The sequence below is a fragment of the Ailuropoda melanoleuca genome, chromosome 1, assembly GCF_002007445.2.
Source record: "Ailuropoda melanoleuca isolate Jingjing chromosome 1, ASM200744v2, whole genome shotgun sequence".
In the NCBI taxonomy this organism is placed as follows: domain Eukaryota; kingdom Metazoa; phylum Chordata; class Mammalia; order Carnivora; family Ursidae; genus Ailuropoda; species Ailuropoda melanoleuca.
This window is the reverse complement of record NC_048218.1, coordinates 25,514,544-25,536,682: the sequence shown is the minus strand read 5'-3', so window position 1 is coordinate 25,536,682 and position 22,139 is coordinate 25,514,544. Positions and strand designations below refer to the sequence as shown.

Sequence of the window (22,139 nt, the reverse complement as noted above, 5' to 3'; positions counted from 1 at the left end):
TTCAGTACTTTGTATAATGCAAGTTGCTACTCGAGCCATTTAAATGAATCTTTAACACAGTCTCAACCAGCAAAGGTAGAGTTATTCATAGTTGGAACTGTGCTTGAAGAAATCTCCGATTCCACATCAGTCTGAACTGAGTGTAATATAAATTTCAAATATCTGAACAGATTTACCAAGAACGATTTCCATTACAGAAAAATTAAGAATTAGTGGGTATAAAAGTCTTTTATGAAACTGATTGTAATACCCAGGGCATAGTTTTTCTCCTCATCTGACTAGCCCCAACCCTGATTTAACATACTTTTTACTGGGCAAGCTGGGAGGGAGGAAAGGATCGTGGTCTGTCTTTTCTACAAAAAATTTCTTTTGAGCTCATTGCTGGCCTTTTTAAATCTGGAGCTTGAAACTTAGTTTTTCAAATGCATACTTTTGCTCTCTTTGTTCTTAATGCTCTCCAGGTCATTGTTATCTAAGCTTTGGTCAGGGTTGAATATGCAAGTACCTTCAGGACTTAACATACACAGCAAAAGTGAATGTAACAAACCAATATCAGACAGTAGGGAGTTGTATGAACTGGGGAACTGATGATCATACGCTCAACATACAAGGGCTGCTTCTACTCATTCCAGTCAAATTTTCTAGTCAATTGTTTGTTCTAGTGGCCACAACTTCTAAAGGTATTGAGAGTTGAACACTGGAATTTTTATGTAAAATCTTATGGTTTTTGAGTGGTAGATCAATTTTTTTTAAGTGGAAAAAAATAAAAAGGAAACCACACAAGGAGTCAAGATGTGCCATAGGTAGGCAGTTTTCTACCTTTGCATAGATAAAGTGTAAATATTTGACCAATCAATAAATGAATCATAGACCTCTATAAGAAATAGAGAAATTAAAGAACACGCTAACCCTGTTCTCCCTTGTCCATTAGAAATTTCATATAATATTTTAAGGAGGACCATAGTCGTAGTGTCAAATATGGAGACCTACCAGATAAGCCTTTTCAATCTATCTCTAGATTCCAGAGGCCAGAAGGACCAGAAGAGGTAGAGCAAGAGTGAACCAAGGAAGCTAAGAAGGTGTTAAAATGTATTATGATACGTTAAAGGATGATAGCTAAGAAACATCATCTTTTTGGACACTTTTATCTGACCCCCAATTTACCTTCTACCATTAATTTATTACTATCTTTACTTTTTTTCAAGCTTTTTATAAACCTTTGTGTTTTATGAATCTTAAAAAGGAAATGATGAAATAATAAATCAAAAGGAAGTCAAATTCATGGCAAAAATAAATATCAAACATGCAAATCCTGTCACATAATTATTACTAAGTAAACATAGATCCAATGGGCCCTGGTTTGTTTTCCAATCTGACCTATTTAAGATTTACTTCCTTTTTGAGGTCTCTTCTGCTTTCCATCCAGACAAACTCACCCTTCCTTCTCCTATTTCGGTACTTTCTTATATTATCACACATTTTCCTGCACTTAGTGGTATCTCATTACAGGTGCTTACATATCTCTCTTACCAAATAGAATTAAAAATCTTAAGACCAGAAACAATATCTTAAATTTTTTTTTTGGAAACAATCATAAACTTAAAGAAAATTTGTAAGTACAGCACAGAAAACTATTTGAAAGTAAATTTCCTACCTACTGCTCCGAAATTATGTTAGTCTGTGTATCCTCATAAACAAAGACATTTTTCACCTAACCACAATAAAGTCATCAATCTTGGGTGCTAAGGACTCAGGTATCCCCAACCCCACCACCAGATTCAAATGTTGAAGCCCTAATCCCCATTGTAATGGTATTTAAAGAAGAGGCCTTGGGGGGGCGCCTGGGTGGCACAGCGGTTAAGCATCTGCCTTCGGCTCAGGGCATGATCCCAGCATTGTGGGATCGAGCCCCACATCAGGCTCTTCTGCTATGAGCCTGCTTCTTCCTCTCCCACTCCCCCTGCTTGTGTTCCCTCTCTCGCTGGCTGTCTCTATCTCTGTCAAATGAATAAATGGATAAAATCTTTAAAAAAAATAAATAAATAAATAAAAATAAAAATAAAGAAGAGGCCTTTGGGAGCTAAGTAGGTTTAGATGAGATCATGAAGGTGGGGCCCTCATGATAGGATTAGTGCCCTCATAAGAAGAGACACCAGAGAGCTTGCTTTCTTTCTCTTTTTCTGCCAAGGAAGAGAGTTCTCACCAAAGAAAGGAATTGGCTAGCACTTAAATCTTGGACTTCCCAGCCTCCAAACCTATGAGGAGCAAATTCCTCTTGCTTCATCCACCCAGTCTATGATATTTTGTTATGGCGGCCTGAGCTGACTAATACATCAGGAAATTAACATTGGTGAATTACTACCATCTAATCCTCAGATTCCATTCAAGTTTTATCAATTGCCCAAATAAATTCCAACTACTATCCTTTAGAATGTAAGAATTTGTTTCTGAATGATGTGTCTTGTTCAGTAGTCACATTTTATTGGTCTCCCTAAGTGTAGAAAATTTCCACAGACTTCCCTTAACTTTCATGACCCCGATATTTTTGAAGATTACATTCTACTTGTTTTCTAGAATGACCTTTAATTTGGATTTGTCTGATGCAGGAACCATAGCTTATACAAACTTGGATCTCAGCATCTTGAATAGTGTCTGGTATATAGCCTGTGCTCAATAAATGTTAGTGAGGAACGAATTCGTGTATGAAAACCTTTCCTGGGAGACCGACTATGAATCATTGGGTGATGCTAATAATAAATATTTCAGTACTTTAAAGAGAAAAGTGTAAAACATGTCCAAAATAGGAAAACAAACAAACAAACAAAAAACAACCCACCAAGCTTTGGTATCTTCCTGTGTTCTTTAATTTACTTAGTGACCATGCATACACTGGGTACTATGTAAATTAATACTAGTTTCCCTAGAGCAGTGTTTCTCAAAGCATGGTCTATGGACTCTTTCCAGTTTACATGCTGTTTCTGGTTCATGATGACATAGTAGAGAAATTGAGAATAAACATTTAGAGACCTCTTTAGCATTTTGACAAAGTGACTTTATTTCCACTAAATCTAATTATTATAAAACAATATATTGGATATATTTTACCTGCCTTTTTTATTTCATTTATCTAATAGTTAATTTAAATTGTATTTACCATAATCTTTTATTCACAATGGGATAGACATTAAAAATGTGGTCATTTGGGGGACCTGGGTGTCTCAATCAGCTAAGCATATGACTCTTGATTTTGGCTCAGGTCATGATCTCAGGGTTGGAGATGGAGCCCCTCTACGCTCAGCAGGGAGTCTGCTTGAAATGCTCTCCCTCTGGCCCTCCCCCTACTCGTGGCACTCTTGTATCCGCGTTTGCTCTCTCTCTCTCTCTCTCAAATAAACAAATATTTTTTTTTTAAAATGTGGTCATTTACAACAGTTTTTGGTCATTCTGATCAGAATAGTGTGGGGTAAATGTGAGCTAGGATATAATGGATTTTGACCTGGAACCTGCAGAATGAGTAGGATATTTCTAGTTTGTAAAGTAGAGGAATGGGCAATTCAGGCATAATAAAACACAAGAGTATGCCTATGTATGTGTGAGTGCATGTGTCTATCTGCATGTATGTGTGCACTTGCGTGCATGTTCATGTTGTGTCATGGGTATAAAAAGACAGGAGCCTTAAAAAGTCAGTAACAGCTCATGATTTCAATATTGGATGATAGCGACTCCTCCCACATCTGATTTCATTGCATCCTGTGCACTGGTTCCAGTAGCATTCCCCTCTATAGAACATTTTCTTGTTCTCCCTTTCCTTTCTGAACTCATCTTATCTCTGAACTACCTGAAACTTAGAATCTCCATTGCTGGCAAAACACGACTAAGCTCCTCTGACCAAAAAAGTGGCCAATGCTAACCACTTCTTGATGACAGTCTATGCACAGTTTTCCAAATATTTAAGTGAAGAGAGAGGAGATGTAGATAGCAAAGAGGAAAAACAATGACAGAAAGAATAGCACGAGAATAAAAAAAATAATAATGATGTCAGGGACCTGAAAGAATTGCATTAAATTTAATTTACATTGGCAATCTTCAATCTTAGTAACATTCAACTCAGTTTAAAAACATATTTATTAAGCAATAGCCATGGACAGACACTGGACTCAGGAAATGAAAAGAAGAATAAGACAGGAGAACTTGCCCTACAATGACCACAGTGTTTTGGGTAAGACAGATAAGCAAACATGTTTCCAGTTTAGTGATTGGGACATTCATTGGAATATTCGTAGGTACAGAAGACAGGGGATAGACCAGCCTCTCAGGTGTCTTGGAGGAGATGATGCCCCTGAAGGGTCTTAATGAAAGCTAAGCTAAATGTCAAAAGCAGGATAGGGAAGGAACACAATCTGATACTCAGCATTTAATCCAGTAGCTGGTACCTTGTTGGTGCTTAATAAATATTTGTTGAGTGAATGAAGAATTTAATTTATTTGAACTAGCTGACCAACTAGAGGTAAATACAACTCTAGGAAGAGGAACTAGGCAAAGTTATGGAAGCATGAAATAGCAGTGCTTAGTAGGGGGAAGGGGAAAATCTGCAATCTTCTGCAGTGAAATAAAAATTATATGACAGAGGGGTATGTGTGGAGAATGGAGACATTAAGTAGAAGCCAGGTGATAGAGACATTTCTTTGTAATACTAAGGTCACAAGCTTTATCTATGGATAATAGGAACATGACATTGTGAGACTGTATGGTAGTATGATTATAGATGACTAAGTGCAGAGGAGAAGAACAGACACAGTGATACTAATTAGGGGTCCATTTCACTAGTCTTGGCAAGAAAAGACAAAGACCTAACAGAGAGCAATAGTGGAAGGGATGGAGCATAGGGGAGGGGCATTGGTACACAGATTCAGGAGTCCCTTGAGAAGTAGAATCAGTGGAACTTCCCAGTTAATGGGTAGTGGAAGGGGGACGGATCAATCACAGTGCAAAGAGAAAGGATGAGAGCTTGGCAAACTCCCCATTCGTGACTTGGGTTCCTGGATGGACAGTGATATCCTAAATTGAGCTAAGGTATATCTGAGGATGAGTATGTATTTGGAAAGCAGGGAGAGACCTAAAAAGAATCCAGTTTTAGACATTAAATTTGAGGTGCCCATTGAGGAAGAGAGAAGGTCAAAACTGGAGAAAAGTACCTATGTACTTTTGTATGTATTTATATATATGTATTACAGTTATGTGTATACAGCAAGGATCTATGTGTCAATTCTGTCTGCACAGAATCATGTGAAAGCTTTACTTTCTCATTAACTTATTGCTGTCAAATAAACTTATTGCTGAATATATCATTTGAAACTCAAGTAATTCATTCCATATTTCAAAATGTACCAGAGACAGAGAAAAATGCTGTAGCTTAAACCTGGTTCCAGACTAGTGAAAATGTCCTGTGTCTCTACTACCAGAGAGAAGAGGAAAACTATGCCAGTTGCAGGCCTCAACCTGTTTCAGTTTCATTTACCTGGATTATTGAGGCAGAAACAACCTTGTGCCCAATTTACCCTTACAGTTGCCTTAGTTTTCTGCTTTGCCTTGCTTGTGGGCATATTTTCATGTTCTACTATTATTAGAAAGGAAAATTCACTTCCTGTTTTGGTGGTTTCAGGGAAAATGTTTAAAATATACTTTATAATTCAGAGAATTAGCATTGTATAAGCCTCTGTGTTTAGAGAGTAATATACTGAGAAAAGGGAAAACTTTAACCAGTATTTGCCTCATTGTCATCCTGTGATAGCTCTGTTACCTCTTATTCCTTTTCACAACAAACCTCAGTGACTCAGTCTTATCAGCAGTAACCTTTGAGCATCTTCTAATTTAAGACGCCCAAAGAAACCAAATAGATTCTTGAACCCTTCATATATTCAAATTATTGTTGTGGAGGTTAGTTCTCCAGTCAACTCAAGCACCTGCAGTGAAACTCAAAGCGGATAGTCAGTTGGAAGGGAATACTTTCTCATTTTTCAGTCTCCCAACCACAAACTCAGTTTTTCCACATAGCAGTCCAAAACCAAAGGATTTCAACTAAATGGAGACATTAACAGCACAGCTGTCGTTATGTCCCTAAAACTTCAACCATAATGCCTACTTGGTAATTTTTTTCATCCCAGTTAATGGAAAAGCCAGAATGGTAAAGTAGTAGATGAATAAATTATGATTTTTCTCAAATTACCCTTTTGGATTATCTTTTATGAAAGAGGTAGACAAAATTCATGTGATGCCATCCTCCTCCTCTGCACACGATGAGCACAGATGTTAAGTTTTAGTACTCAATTTCACTGAACTATCTAAAATATATAGAATACAAAATGTATGAATGTAAGTGGAGCGTTTTAAAACTCAGAATATTTAACAGCCCAAACTTATAAAGCATGTAGGTAGTTTCCCATCATTTATTTTCATCTATTTAAGTGTTTATTCATTTGTGGATTTTATCAATGCGTATTGAGCATATCATATACTGTGTACTAGACTCACAGGCATAAGTGAGGTCATCTGTCTTCAAAGGGATGCACCAGAGACCTAAGAGCACAGGGGATAAGCTTTCAACCCTAGTTGGAGCCAAAAACCTCAAGTATGGCTTCCCAGAGGAAGGGATATCGAAGGAAACTGGAACAGTTAGACAGACTGACAAGATGGCAAAGGGAGTACCACGTACCATAAAGAAATACTGATGGCCAGGAAAACATGCTTGAGGACTGATAATAGGGTCTTTGGAATGCAGAGGGTAGGTCAGGGCAAGAGGAGCTAGCATAGGCTAGGCGACAAGAATGCAATGCTAATGACTTTGAATTAAGTGTTGAAGATAGTAGAGAACAAATGAATACATTTAAGAATGGGCATGAATTTACATTTTAGTATGGTCTCTGGAAGTTTTGGCAACCATGAAAGCTAAGTAAATTGATCAAATAAAAAGGGTCAAAAAAGAAGAGTGATCAAAAAGGAAAAAAATGAGAGAAGGTATAGTTGTGTAAGTTATTCAGGAAATATTTTCGCTATCATATTGACAAGACTTCACCAATCTTGTGTAGAAGGTTAACATAACCTGAAAATCTTGGATAACTCCCAAGTTTTGAGAGAAAGATTGGGAAATGAAAGTGCCATTAACTGAGTACAAAAAACAGGTTAGGGGAAAGATGAGGTCAATTATGAACATGTTGAGAGGTTGATGTGTTTGGAGTACACTCAGTTAGTTATGTAAGTAGACTTGAATACATAAATCTGGCTCTTCAGAGGAAAACCTAGAATAAAGATAGTGATTTGGGTATAATCGGTATGAAGATGTAAGTGCAAGTTAATTCGTTGATGTAAATGAAGTAGTCCTGCCATAAATATATGCCATATATTTCAGAACTTGAAACCATGGTAGCTAGTGGATTACATGAAAGTATAAACGTTGGACTGACATGACAGAAGTCTCACCCATAAATTTAATGTATTTGAATATTAGTGTGGGCTGACTTATTTAAAAGATGCCTTATATTTTGAAAGACAGGATCTAAAGTCTAGGAAGGATCTTCCCAAATAAAAAAGAAGAACAACCAAATCTTGGTGTTTGTTCTAGTTCTACAAATGTTATGTTTAAACTGTCCACTTTTTATTTTGCCTCATAAATTTTCAAACCCACCTTGTTCAAATATGAGCACAAAAACATGACTAGAGTTTACTCAACATTCAGGATCCTACTTCTCCCTATCAGATTTTTTAAATATATATATAATGTTATGGCACCCAGCTCACTTCAAGAAGAACAAGCTTCTTTTTTAAAAAATATTTTATTTATCCATTTGAGAGAGACAGACAGACAGACAGAGAGAGCACAAGCAGGGGGAGAGGCAGAGGGAGAAGAAGAAGCAGACTCCCCACTGAGATGGGAGCCCAACATGGGGCTCTGTCCCAGGAACTGGAGATCATGATCTGAGCCACCCAGGCGCCCCAAAGAGCAAGCTTCTAGAAGTGAAGTTTTCAGTGATCTAACTCACTTAACCATAGCAATATTTTCCTGCATTAGCTCATCAAAAAGAATGCCAATAACATAAAAATAAATGGGAGTAAAAATAAATTCAATATTGGATCTTAATAACATATTGCTCAATTCCTTTTCTGTCTAATGTTGCCTTCATACGAATTAGCATAATCAAGAAAAATGATTTCATTTTCTACCACTGTAAAATAGAGTTATAGAAATGTTAAGTGAACGTAGAAAGAAACATAGTTTGAGAAGGCATTTTTTTCCTTTGAGAATTAAATAGGTTTTAGGCAGTTATTAGATCATATAAAATATATTTTAGGCTACACATTTTAGTCAAGCTATATTCAACTGTTAATTAGACCTATACATATTAGTGAGATCTCTGTGGGATCAATATTAGTAAGATGATATAAGGTGGAATGCCGTATAGCTGAATCAATTCCATAGTCTTGAAGTGTTGTAGGATTCTTTATTATTCAGATTTTACTATATTTCATCATCATCAAGATATAATTCAAGTGAATCAATAAACCTTTATCAAAACTAGAGATAAAACTTAATTACTTAATTTGATAATGGATTTTTTCTAATTTATGTTGTCAGATAATTTATATCATTATTTTCGCTATGTTATCATAATTGTCATTTAAAAATATGTATATTGAGCTATGTCCAAATCATAAACAGGCAAAGCCTATCTTTTATAATAGTCAATTGCAGGCATATTTAAAAAGTGATTTTTTAGAAATTTGCATCACAAACAAAAACAATAAATTATCATTTGAAATAATTTGAAGATCAGTCATTACTCATGAATACATTAGATGGTTTGATCCTTTATCAGCCTAAATCTTGACCTCTTGTTGTCTTTCCTACCCATCCTTCTTTCTTTGGTAGAAATTTCCTTGACCACATAGTCACATATAGCTCTGTTTGGTGTATGGTCAATAAGTATCAAAAGAATTTGGAGTGCTTTCAGAGCTAATTTTTTTTTTTAACTTTCTAAAGACTGAGATTAAGAACAAAACAAGAACCCTCCCTTCCTAGGTTCTGAAGTTATCATAGGTTTTGTGTAGGAGTCTGACTTTGAGGGTTGCAAGAGGACGGGGTAGAGGTGAGGGAAAAGTAGAGTGAGGGGAAAGTGGGGTGAGGCAGAAGTGGGGCAGAATGGTTATTTGAATGAATGTTGAGCTATGTCATCCAAGGCTGGTGTTTTTGTGAGTTTCTTGAAGCAATATATAATTAAAGTAAGTGTTTGCTTATTTTAATATTGCTCCAATCTACTTTTAGCAAAAAGCTTGTGTCCAATTTTATAGAATTTATCTTTAATTTAGTATCCAAAAATAAATCTCTTCTTAAGTTTACTACTGAGATATTTTTCCAGTTTAGAATTTCATGAGCAAAAAAAAAAAAAAGTTCATAGCTTTAGCATCAATAATCCATTAGAATATAAATTTTTTGTCATCTTTGCTTTAAAATATGAAAATTCATGTATTCATAAAAGGAGATGAAAATTTGTAAGAACTCTTTTGACAATAAATTGCATTAAGAAAAAAACTGTTTTCTTTGTAGAAACTAGACTTTTCCTCTTATAGCCACATGAATCCAATCTCGACTTTTTTGAAGGAAGCATTTTGGAGATGTTTATTTTTTCATTTATCAACTTACATACACATCTTTCTTTTTTTGACACTTTCATTCCATTCAGCTTGATCTAACTCAGTCTTTCCCAGATTCATGGCTAGCTTCTCCTTACTCTTGTGAGATTTCCATTATTTTAACTAAAAGCTATCCCTCATTTTGTTCCCCTGATATCCTTTCCTCTACAACTTGCAAAAATTGGCCTCACCACCTTCCCCAGTGTAGTCTCTTTTTGTCAGTCTTCCTCCTACTTCCTGTATGCTCTTGCCCCTCGGCAGGCCCCCACTCTTGCCTCGGTGTATTTCCTGGTCAGGTCCCCTCTTAAGTACGTCCACACTCTCCTATGCAAAACCCACTCTGTAATGAGGTATCAAGCAGAGCAATTCACTGCAGTTCTTCAGTATCTAACTCTCCCTAATATTTTATAAGCTGAATTATTTTTGTATTCCCGGCACCATATTAAATGATGACAGAGGTGTTCTAGATGCTCGGTAACTGCTTACTATAGGAATAAATGAATAATCCCCTCCTCCAGAAAAAAAATAGGTGTTCACATTTTTATGCTATTTCCTTCAGCTACTGTTTAGTTTCATGAAATACATGTATTTTTAGCTAATATCTAAATATGTTTTACCTGCTTTTATCACTGTTTTAATATTAATTCAATAAGTACTTTCTCATGAAATGTCTTGTTTCATATATGTACCTGACTCCTATTTTATGGAAATATTTATCTGCATTTCAATTTTTCCTCTAGGTATATTTCTAGGAATGGAATTACTATACTCCTACAATGTAGAACTTTTGATACATTTTGCAAAATTTCTTTCCAGAAAGATAGTACCAAATTATATTACCACGAGAAATTTGCAAGACTCCCAAATTCACCTCTCTCGTGCCAGTATTGGAAAGTCTTATGATGTGTAATGTTTGCTAATTAGATAAGCATAAAAATTTGCAGTCTGTTATTCTAAACTAGATTTTTTTCATTTATACTAATTAGTGGATAAAGTTTTTAAATATTTAACACCATTTCTTAAGAGTCTTCCACCTTCCAGTCTTCCCACTTAACTGCCTTTAGTCTACAGCTACCACCATGCTACCTAGACCCATAGCATATCCTGACCACACTGTGTGGGGAATATCAACGGGTCCCAGTCGTCCACAAAATAAACTCCATATTTGTGGTCCAGATGACTATCACCTTTCCCGTCCAGTCTCACCTTCTTTTTTCCTCACTAAATTTCTTAACTCTCCTTCACATACCCTATAATTGTGTCAAACTGGTTTATTTCATTCCTTTTCCCTTTAAAACCTTTCCCCCATTTCTACCAACTAAAATCCTGCCTGTGGTTTAACATTTGATAAATATGCCCTAACATTTATCTGAGATCCCTATCTATTTCATCTTGCATTTCGTTCTCTGTTTCTTGTTCTCAGAATTCAGTTTTGCCTGAAAAGTCCAATACAGGCATTTCAATAGACTCTGAGAACATGTCCTACTGCTATAAAATTTAATTACAAAACAGTAGCCCTTTGTAAATTTTGCATTTCAAAATAACCTCAGATCAAAATAAAAACAAACTAACAAAAAAAAATAACCTCAGGTCTACCTATCCAGAACTTCTCAATAATGTTTATCTTATTTGGTTGTTGAGTCTTTAAAAAAGAGCTTTAGGATATATAAATAATATGTATTTGACGCAGTTAAGATAATTTAAAATAATTTGCATATGGTGATTATGTTCTATATAAGTATGAGTGTACATTTAAGTTTAATTTAAAAATTATGCAAAGTAACTTTGTGTAACTGTTACCAAATGGTAGTTATTAAACTCTATTTATTTTTGTAGCTTTCTTGGGATACATGTGACTCATTTTTGATAATCTGCCTTCCATTCAGCCAAACACATGTTTCTTCCCAAAGAAAAAATTAAGAACATAATAATCAAGATATGCACTCAGTTTACAAGTTAATTATTGTTAGAAAAATAGACCAGCTGATTTGATAATCAATTCTATTGGCTTGCATTTAAAGCTGTAACTTCAAACACTAGAAAATAAATCAAGAGTTTCTTATTCCATCTGTTAATATCACCTGTCTCATTTGGGTATATATTTATATTTACATTTGCATTTATATGTATATTTATGTCTTACTTAGCATAGTATTTACAGCTAGTGATCAGTAAACTGTGGTAGTCCTCTTAATAATCAGTGGTAGGTCCAATTATAAAAACCATATATAGGAAATCAATCAGTAATGTTTAAATTGTTTAGGGTTGCTTTTTTTCCAAAAGTAACTCTCTGAAGTAGACTAGCTATTTCTCTAGCATAGGTAGAGTTTGAATTTTTTTAATTGTTCATTAATCTATGATAGTGGACTAAAAGGGAGTTTAGTTTTGGTTTAGTTGAATTTAGAGTGAGAAATAGTACAGATTGTTAGGCTGTACACTGGGTTGCCAGGATCCACATTGATTAATGACTTGGACTTATCAGATGTAATTACTGATTAACTCTGATATGGAGAATTGATCATTTTTATATTATTCAGCTTAATTCATCAAAATAAATAAAATGTCTTTCTGCCCCCCCTCCCAAAAAAAGGTTTACTTTGCCTTTCTGGTTAGGCACTTTGTTTCCAGAATCTTCAAACACCTCAATCAAAGTACAGTTCCAATAGGCTTCAGACCACACAAATAGTGCAATGTTTAATACTTGATTTAACAAAATAGAAGCATCAACACTCACAATTTTGATTCTTTACATATTGACCAGACTCGTTAAGGCAAAAGATCAAAGACTCTTTTTTAAAAAGAAAAAAAGAAAACCTCCATGCTAGAAAAGTGGGGAAAAGCTGAGTTTGAAATTAAATCCTAAGCTTCATAAGCTGGCTTTTCAACAGTTTAAACCTCAATTTTTTGCTTTAGCTCCTATTTGAAACAAAATGAAATTTGCCAAACCTAAGTGCTATATGTTGCTAGCTTTTTTGGTTTCTGTATAACAGCATTTCCCTTTTTAATCAGCCCGTCTCTTGCTTTTATTATTTCCTTTGATCTTGGTTCTCTTTTAATTTTCCTTTTTTTCAATGTGATCTGTTTTTCCCATCACCCTTTTCCTTCACCCTCCTCTAAAAGCTCACACTTGAATCTAACGATTAGACCTCATAGCGGTCTAAAACTTTGCTTGCACTAAGCATGCATAGACAAACTGTGAAAGTTTCTCGGTACCTTCTTCCCACTTCCACTCTTTTCCTAGTTTACGAAGCTCTAATAGATGAAATTTGAGTCAATGTTCTCCATATAAATTCCATCTCTTGTAATTCTCAGTACCAATCTGGAGTGCTGTTTATCTATAACCTTACCTTTGACAAATGTTGTTTATTAGCATCCTTTCCTATTTCTCACAAAAGTAATAGTTTCCATCTTTAACTTGTGTATTTCTAGGCTTTCATCTCATACCACTATGAATGCCCTTTGCTTTATTAAGAAGAGATATTATGTAGGAAATGATCTCTGGAGTCACGGAGTATAGAGCCGTCTGAGAGCCTGAGTGTACTGGGAAGTCATCTGGCTAGGTGGCACCAAACCACAGTCCTTGGGACCACACAATGTACTTCATCAACAGTTAAACTGGCCATTTTTTTAATCCTGTAGCCAAAAACAAATGAAAACATAACTCACCAAAAATATTTTAATTTTTCACTTTTGGGTTGGTAGTTTTGGCATCCAACACATATGCTTTAATCATAGAAATGTCTTTCTTATAGAGGGATAGAGGACACCGACTAACTAGAGCGCTTCAAATTTAAAAAAAATCTCAAGCTGAACAGAGCATTCAGGCAGATTCCGTGGCAAAGAGGCTAGCACTTAGCTCATCTCAAAGGACAGTGTCTTGGCCGATGCTACCATCATCTCTGCTTTGACACTTGGAAATGCTAACTGAGTTCATAAGACAAAACGAAACGAAACGTTGCCCTTCTTAATGTGAGGAGAGTATGAAATAGAGCTCACGAAATGAAATTCATGAATATAATTATGTGCAATATTGTTGGGGGAAAAAACAGACTCATTACTGTACTAAGTCCCTGATTTGAGTTTCAGGTACCAGTATATCAGTTTATTTAAAGAGATAATTTGGGTGTAGTCAATTCCAGGGAAATGGATACCTTCATATTACTGAACTTGGGTTTTCATTAAAAGGCTGCTGAGCTGGACACAGGTTAAGAAAGGGGACCGTGAGGTATTGCATCATTAATTGAAATTGTTTTTCTCAGGGCAGATGAAACAAAGAAGTATTGGTATAGCTTCTCCTCTTTTTAATGTTGACATAGAAATAGCAGTTATTTTAGATAATTAAGAGCGGGAAAAATAAAAATATAATTTTAAATTTAACACTGAAGCAATTTGAAGAGGCAAAAAGAAGATGTATTTTAGATTATTGAGTTTTCTTGATTTATTTCCTATGCAGTTAAATGGTATAAAAGATAAACAGTAGCTGTGTATTCTACAAAGAAGCAGACAACACATCTTTTTTGGATTGTTGTCTCTTAAAACTGCTTTATTTAAATTTGAAGTGAGAAAAATATCATATTTCAGGGAATAGTCCTACAATGCTAAAATGAATACGTACATGGGAATAAATTGGTTATCAAATCTCTCTTTACTTTGCACATTTATGTTACATACAGCAAAAAATAACAACAACAACAACAAAAAAACATGCACACTAGTTTCCCCAGACCATCCCATGACTTTGATCTTTCCATTATATTTCAAACAGAAAAATATTTTTCAGTCCCCATCTATATGTGTTTTTGAACAATCTCTTAAGCTGCATTTCTTTCCAGAGCACTAGGTATCTCTCTGTCATATTAATATTTGAAATATTAATAAACCATCTATGATCAGTATTTTCAAAATATTATCAATATTAATATTATCAATATAATAGCAATATTCATTATGTCCCACTCTTCACAGATAATATATATGCAAAAGTGTTCGGGTGGGCAGATTAGATCGTTAAGCAAGAAGGGACAGCATAGAGCTGTGTGAATACAAGGAAATAATGAGGTTCAGAGAAATTAGAAATCTCATCTAGGACAGCTTTTCCTAGACCCTTTGTTGCTATTTTGGTTGGTTGGGATAACTGACCAGTGATCCCTGAATTTTAAAGTAGTAACTATAAAATTGAATTGCCATAGCATAATACCCTCCAGTTCCATCCATGTTGATGCAAATGGTAGGTTCTCATCCTTCCTGATGGCTGAGTAATATTCCATTGTATATATGAACCACATCTTCTTTATCCATTCGTCTGTTGAAGGACATCTCAGCTCCTCCCACAATTTGGCTGTTGTGGACATTGCTGCTATGGACATCAGGGTGCATGTACCCCTTCTTTTCACTACATCTGTATCTTTGGGGAGACCAAAGGGGAAGGGAGGGAAAACTGGGAAGAAATCAGAGAGAGACACAAATCGTCAGAGACTCTGGACTCTGGAAACAAACTGAAGGTTACAGAAGGGAGGGGCTGGGGAGATAGGGTAACCAGGTGATGGGTATTAAGGAGGGCACGTGTTGTGATGAGTACTGGATGTTATATGCACCTAATGAATCATTGAACACTGCATCAAAAACTAATGATGTATTATATGTTGGCTAACTGAACATAATAATAAAAAAATTAATTAAAAAAAAGAATTGCCATAGCTTTTGACTTTAGAAAGTCACTTCTTGGGGCGCCTGGGTGGCACAGCGGTTGAGCGTCTGCCTTCGGCTCAGGGCGTGATCCCGGCGTTGTGGGATCGAGCCCCACATCAGGCTCCTCCGCTATGAGCCTGCTTCTTCCTCTCCCACTCCCCCTGCTTGTGTTCCCTCTCTCGCTGGCCGTCTCTATCTCTGTCGAATAAATAAATAAAATCTTAAAAAAAAAAAAAAAAGAAAGTCACTTCTTTATAAGTTTGTAAAAATTCTACAAGTATTACAATGGGAACTTACTTCTAGAATTATAAGTGACATTTAAAGAAATGCCTAGACAAAATAATAAATTGAATGTTTTACAAAAGGACAAAAGGCTTTCAGAATTGTTAAATCTATCCAATACTCATTAGTGCAGTTTAACAAAAATTGATCACCCCTGAGGTGTGTCATTGTTACTGATCACAGAGCTTAAAAAACTTTAATTGCTAGCTTATTTAGTTTAGAAGAAGGAAAAGAATCAGAAAGAAAATGAAATTCCTTCAGAAATCCAAAAATAATACTTCAATAGCGAATTATTAAAGGGCTATTTATTGCCAAACTCTCTTATACCAATAGTATAGTTGTACTGATTTTTGAGGAACTGGCAAAATGGTATGTAGTATTCAGGGGTTAGTTTCTACATTTTTGACCTGAAATTAAGTACACAGAAATGTACTTACATGTCTTCTCATGGTTCTGTAATACTGTACTACATATATGTATGGACATTCATGTTATTATATGCAAGAGTTTTACCTTTTAATGTCAGTACCATGTTATGCATTTTAACTTTCATAGCAAAAAGAAATTTTGTTATATCTTAAAAACCACTTCCATTACTGGAGAAGCAAGGAGAAGATGCTTTATGAATTCAGAAGTGGGCAAGAATATAGTGCTCTAATTTTTTATTACTTGTGGAAATGCACTACAGTTGATCAATAATTTTTAAGTGCTTGCAATACTTTAGTATAGTTTTTGTCATAGTAAAAGATAGCAAAGTAATTAACACCTTTTCTCAAATGTGTTATGATATAATTATGTAAATGTGTCTGAAACACACAAAAGAATTTACAATAATACAAAGTCATTTTACCAGGAAGTGTTATTAAGGATATAGGAGTTGAGAGGAGACGGGGCCTCATGATTGTGGCAATAATGATAGAGTGCTCTGTGAAAACACCAGGATTACAATGTTGAAGACCATGCTGAACTTTGTTAGCGAAACAAGGTAACAGCGGAAGGCATTTTGTGTGAGGGGAATCTTAAAAACAAGAAAATGCAGTTTCCAGCGGATGTGAACTTTAATGAGACAGTGAGAGGTATTTGGAAGTATTTGTTGGTGAATCACAGTAAATAAATTTAGATGAGGGTGATGGAAACAGTTTATGTATGGTGTTTACATCTAGATAGAAAAGTCTTTGGTGTGGTTTGACATGGAAATCCATAATTGATATTTAAGCAGGGTCATAATATGATGAGAGTAGTGTTTAAGATGGATGAGTCTGGAAGGAGTGTGCAATATATGGGTGACAACTGAAGGGTGGAAAGAAAGACAAGAGGCAACCTGGAGTCAGAAGTTACAGTAATGCAGGTGTGGAGTGAGTGATAAGCTTTCAGCTTCAGGTGGTGGCAATGAGAACAGTGTGAGACAAAGAGGACACCTGAGGCATTTAATTTGCCATATATCTCTATTTTAATCTTATAACTACCCTCGTATGTTTGGTCTGAAGGTTGTTGGTTTAGTTTTGTGAGTAAAATGTGGTTTCGTTAATGCATTCCTTATCTCTCTCGGTTAAAGGCATTATTAAAAATCCACATTGTCCTGTCTACGCAATGATAGTACTACATAGTATTACAAATCCACTAAAAGCACGCACTTTGAATTATTTTCCAACAGTGGCAGTAGAATTTGCTGAACCAGGCATATGCTCTATACAGCCATTGTGTTTGAACAGCAGCCAGTGCTTTTGAGATTGTTGGCAAGGGTTAGTGACCCATTTGATGGCTCGGGACTGAAGACTATCTATGGAATGAAAACTAGCAAGTACATAATGGGTACCATCCCCCTGTGGTATCATAAATGCCATCTACTAAGCAGCTGAACTAATCTATCGTGGAAGGTAAGCTAGCTGCCAGAAAGATGGTGAAAAGTTAAGCTAACAGAATTTCTTTTTTGAGTAAGGACTTTTCACTTTTCACTAATTTTGTTAATTATCAGAATGCACGCTCCAAATTAAATTAATAGCATATTTGGTGAAGGCATGAATTTGATGCTTATACGAATCTAACAAGTGACAAAGGAATCTATTTCCCTTTTTAAACTAGTAACTTATACAGTACTTGTCAATTAGAATGCCATTTTAGAGGTCATTTGTAAGGTGGAGTTCAGCAAAACAAGCATGAGGATTCTTTCCACAAAATGGGACCTTTTTTTTCCTGCCCATTGGAAGCATAAGGTCCATTTTGTAATGAGGATACAAAATTCAAACAGTGTCTTGCCATTGTCATTGCTACTGCTGTTGTTTTGATTTTAGAAGTGAACCGAAGAGCCTTAACCATGTACACTAGCTTTTGCTGTATAGACTCTAACCTGACTACGGGGGTCAATATAAGATGGTTTTGACATATCAATGTTGTATGTATATATTGTATCAGCAATGGCCTAGTCAATTCCATTTGTCCTGCTGCTTCAACAACTGATTTTCTCATATCAATAAATTGACAAGTGATCCAAATAAGCTGTTTTGATTGCTCAAAAGATTGTCTTAAATATGCTTTTCCCCTTGGATATTTGTAGACCTTTATACCAAGTCTCTGCGCATCTATTCGTCTATTTTTGCCATTTGTACCTCCCTCAAAGGATGTTATTTACATAACAGATATTTATAGGTTAAATTGTAGGAATTCATAACTCATGACTATGTATATTTCTATATATTATTTCTACATTGTCAATCATGGAAGAATTATAGAGGTGTAAGTAAAATATTGTGTGAATTTTATTTCCTGAAGTAAGTATTTTTTAGGGCTCTTTGAACCCTGTGGTTGCAACTTCTATTTTGGACGTTAATGACCCATGTTTGACAATCTCCAGGAATTTGCTCAGGGAAATGCAGACCTTTCAATTTTAAAAGTAGAGGATAACATTTCCCTCTCTATGCTGTACTTGTCTGAATTAGAGCTTTGGTAGGAACCTGACAGGTAGCCTAATTATCTTTGGCCCTAAAATGCCTAAAAAAACTTAAGGGAAAAGAACAGATTTAAATTACATAGTTTACTGTTTGGGGCCAGCTTATCTAATTTTTTTGCAGATATAGTGAGATATAGTGATAATTAAAACATCAATGTGGCAATTACCTACTTAAAGACAAGACTTCCTTGTTTATGATGAAGAGAAATTGTAAATAGTTTCGATGGTAACATGAAAATGGCAAAGGGAGGTTGTGCCAGGATCAGGGAGCAGAAAGGCATCGCAAGCTTCTTATGATACCAAAAATAGGAAATGATGAAAAAAAAGGTATGACAATATTTAATAAGTGTTTTGATATTTTTTATGACTACTTCAGGAAATGAACACTATTGAGTAGACAAGTATAAAGCTATTTAAGATATTAGATCAAAATGCAAAGACCAAGAATTGATTGCACCAGATTGCACCATACTAAAAGGAAAAAAAAATGAAGTGCTATTTTAGATAAAGCTTTAAAGTAGGTCTATTTTTAAAAATTGTAACTATGCTGAATTAATACAAGTCAAGTTGGGGTAGATTCAAACCAGGGACTTGAAATTCGTACTCTAAAATACATGAGCATGAAGTTTATCTAAAAATTGCTTAGATAAATAATTTATTTCCATGAAGAAAGTTCATATAAATTTTAAAAAAGTCAGAGAAACTATGCTTAAATTTGGCAAGTTGGAACTTCTTATATTATCATTCAGTTTTCATTTGGAGAATGCCAGAAAAAAAAATCTTATGTGTTTCTTAAGCTCTAAAAGGCACAAATATTTCATTGTCTTACCAGCAGAGATCAAAATAGGAAAAAGGAACTTTTGGGAGTACATGGAGGTTTTGCCTGTGATTAACCACTTACAACGCACTGAGGATGTTCCAAGTAGCTTAATCATCATGAAGCAAGCAGTTAGGGTTTTTCATTTGTTTGTTAAGATAGTTTAATAATATAATTAATGATAAAATGTATTTGCTAATCATAGGATGTGTATTCTCAGGACACTATCAGTAATTTTTAATTGGAAAAAATATTTTGCTAGACTTATTTAGGTTCACTGCTTTTTTTCAAGAGATTATATAGTCCATCATAAAGGAATTTTTCCCATCAGTCCTGTACAGTAAGAAGAGAGAAAGCAGAGAAGAGAAATAAAAGACAGGGAGTGAGTATGTGAACCAAGGAGGGTGAAGACCTTTACAGAAGATTAGGGAACTGCTTCATAAAGAAGAGAAATGGGTAGTAAAGGCTAAGAGAAGTGCCAAAGCCATTTTGTTGATGTAGCCATAGAATACTGGATATCCACAGGAGAGCTTCAAAGTCCACCTGACATTCGTGCACATTTGAGTACGTGTGTGTGTGTGTGTGTGGAATGGGAGGAAGAAGGGAAGGGACACATTGGTATATTTTTTTATTCTGGATCCATTTTCTATTTGGATATAGTTAGCACAATTGTTAAGATTTCTGGAAAGGAAAGACAATGCAAAAAATTTTTTTTAACTTTTGCAAATACATTTCATACAACACATCGGAGTTTATCCTACATACATTTTGATACAATTTGTCAACCCATAGTCCCCAAGAAGTGGACTCAGCAGTTGATAATAATTGTGCATCTGTGGCTGATTAGCTCAGTTGGTTGAATCATGGAACTAATGAGGCCAAAGCCTGGATTTGATTCCTATGTGGGCTGGTGAGGTTTGCTCTCTTCCTGAGTTACAGACTACAGTTCAAATTCAGGCCAACTATCTCATAGTTGCATGCCACTGACCATAAGGAAATGAGACAAGAGAAAGTAATTCCAACAACGTGCCTGGAAAAAATCCCCAACTACACACTGTTATCTGCTTGCTAATGATTCATCAGTAATAGTCATGTATGAAGAGATGCGTCAATTATGTACTCAGTACTACTACAAAAGGATTCACAGGAAATTTTCTGTGGCCTAAGTGACACGTTAAGGAATAAACAATACTAAGAATTATGTACAGAGAGCATATGGAAAATAGACTAACTCATAACAGCAAATTGAATCTACTTCAAATTGCAAGTGAAGCAAAATTCCACATGTTGATGTTTCTTCAACAGCTAAGTGTCTTAATTTAAAAGATCTGATAAAAGCACACCCTGCAGGTGGGCCTCCCTTAAGTTCTGAACCAACCATGAAATAAGACAAAGAATGGGAAAGAAGAGGCAGACGGAAGGTCAAAATATCACATTTATTGTGGATAAAGACTAGATTAGAGGATGTAGCTTACCTCTGCAGGTGTGGGGGCTTTTCCACAGTAACCTCAGAATCAGAATTTACCCATCTATTCAGACCAGAAAAGCCACGTCTCCCCTGTGGGACAGGCCCCACTTTCTTGCCTGATAGCCCTTTTTGTAGAATGGTCATCCCCCAAAAAAATAGGGCAGCAAGGAGGATTGATTTATGCATGGACACTTTTTCTTGCAGACCTGTCAATCAGATTGGGTCACTGGGAAGACTAAGAGAAGGAGAGAAGCTAGATTGTTCTATATGACGAGAACATCAGGAATGGAAAAGAATTCCTGCCACCCCCAACCTCACCTACACAAAATCTTTTCGATTGAATAAATGGCCAGTGTAAGATGAAAATGCCAGAAACTACAACGTACACTATGTGTACATTGTAGTAGATAAATACTCTTAGATTTTTAGAGACTCAGTGTAGCTCTGTAGTGTGATGATCCTGCCTCTGATTTCCCAAATTTCTGAGGGTGGATGGTTCACAAGATGTCTGCCACATTGCGACCATAAACATGGTCATAAAGAAATGCTTGAATAGGAAATATCTACATACCATGATGGAAAAGTCATATGCAAGGCAAATATTTTGATGAAATAATTCATTTTACTGATTTATTATCACTAGTGAGAAACACAATATAACTTTAATGAAATATCCCCATGAAAAATGTATCTTTTCACTGTATGCCATGTTCGCTTTTGAGGATTCAAAATACAATGATGCATTTCAGCCCCTGAATGTTTGGCTTTATCACAATGTTTTGCATACTTTTAATAAGGAATGCCATTGTAGCTGGTGTTTGGTAAATTTAAGATTCAGAGATACTCATCAAAATCACAGCATAACAAAAAAATTTTTAGTAAGATTTTATACTGTCCGGTTTATTACTAATGACAAAGAATTTATTCTCAAATTATGTCTATTAAAAAAATGCACAGCTTACCATAAATATGGAAAAGAACAATTTTTCATGTTGTAGAAATAATGAAAGCTGTTTTGCATTTATACTCTGTTGCAATCTATAGAGAAAGATGCTAGGAGTATTTCTTATTGCTGCAACTGTTATTTTGAGCATGAGTGACTATCTATCTATATATATGATTTTTGTAAAGCTGACTCCACATTTGTTAATTTTTTTCAGAATATTACTTTGGTCAATAAAAACATTCAACTTAAACTTTGACATAAAACAACAATTTTTGTTTCCCAAGGAGAAAAACCACCTTGGAAACTT

The 22,139-nt window shown here is 35.3% G+C and overlaps 1 long non-coding RNA gene across 2 annotated transcripts in view; it reads left to right on the top strand.

Annotated features, from left to right (window-relative positions):
• Positions 1–22,139, top strand: part of LOC117801555 — a 472,624-nt gene that overhangs the window by 249,964 nt on the left and 200,521 nt on the right. The window lies entirely within an intron of this gene.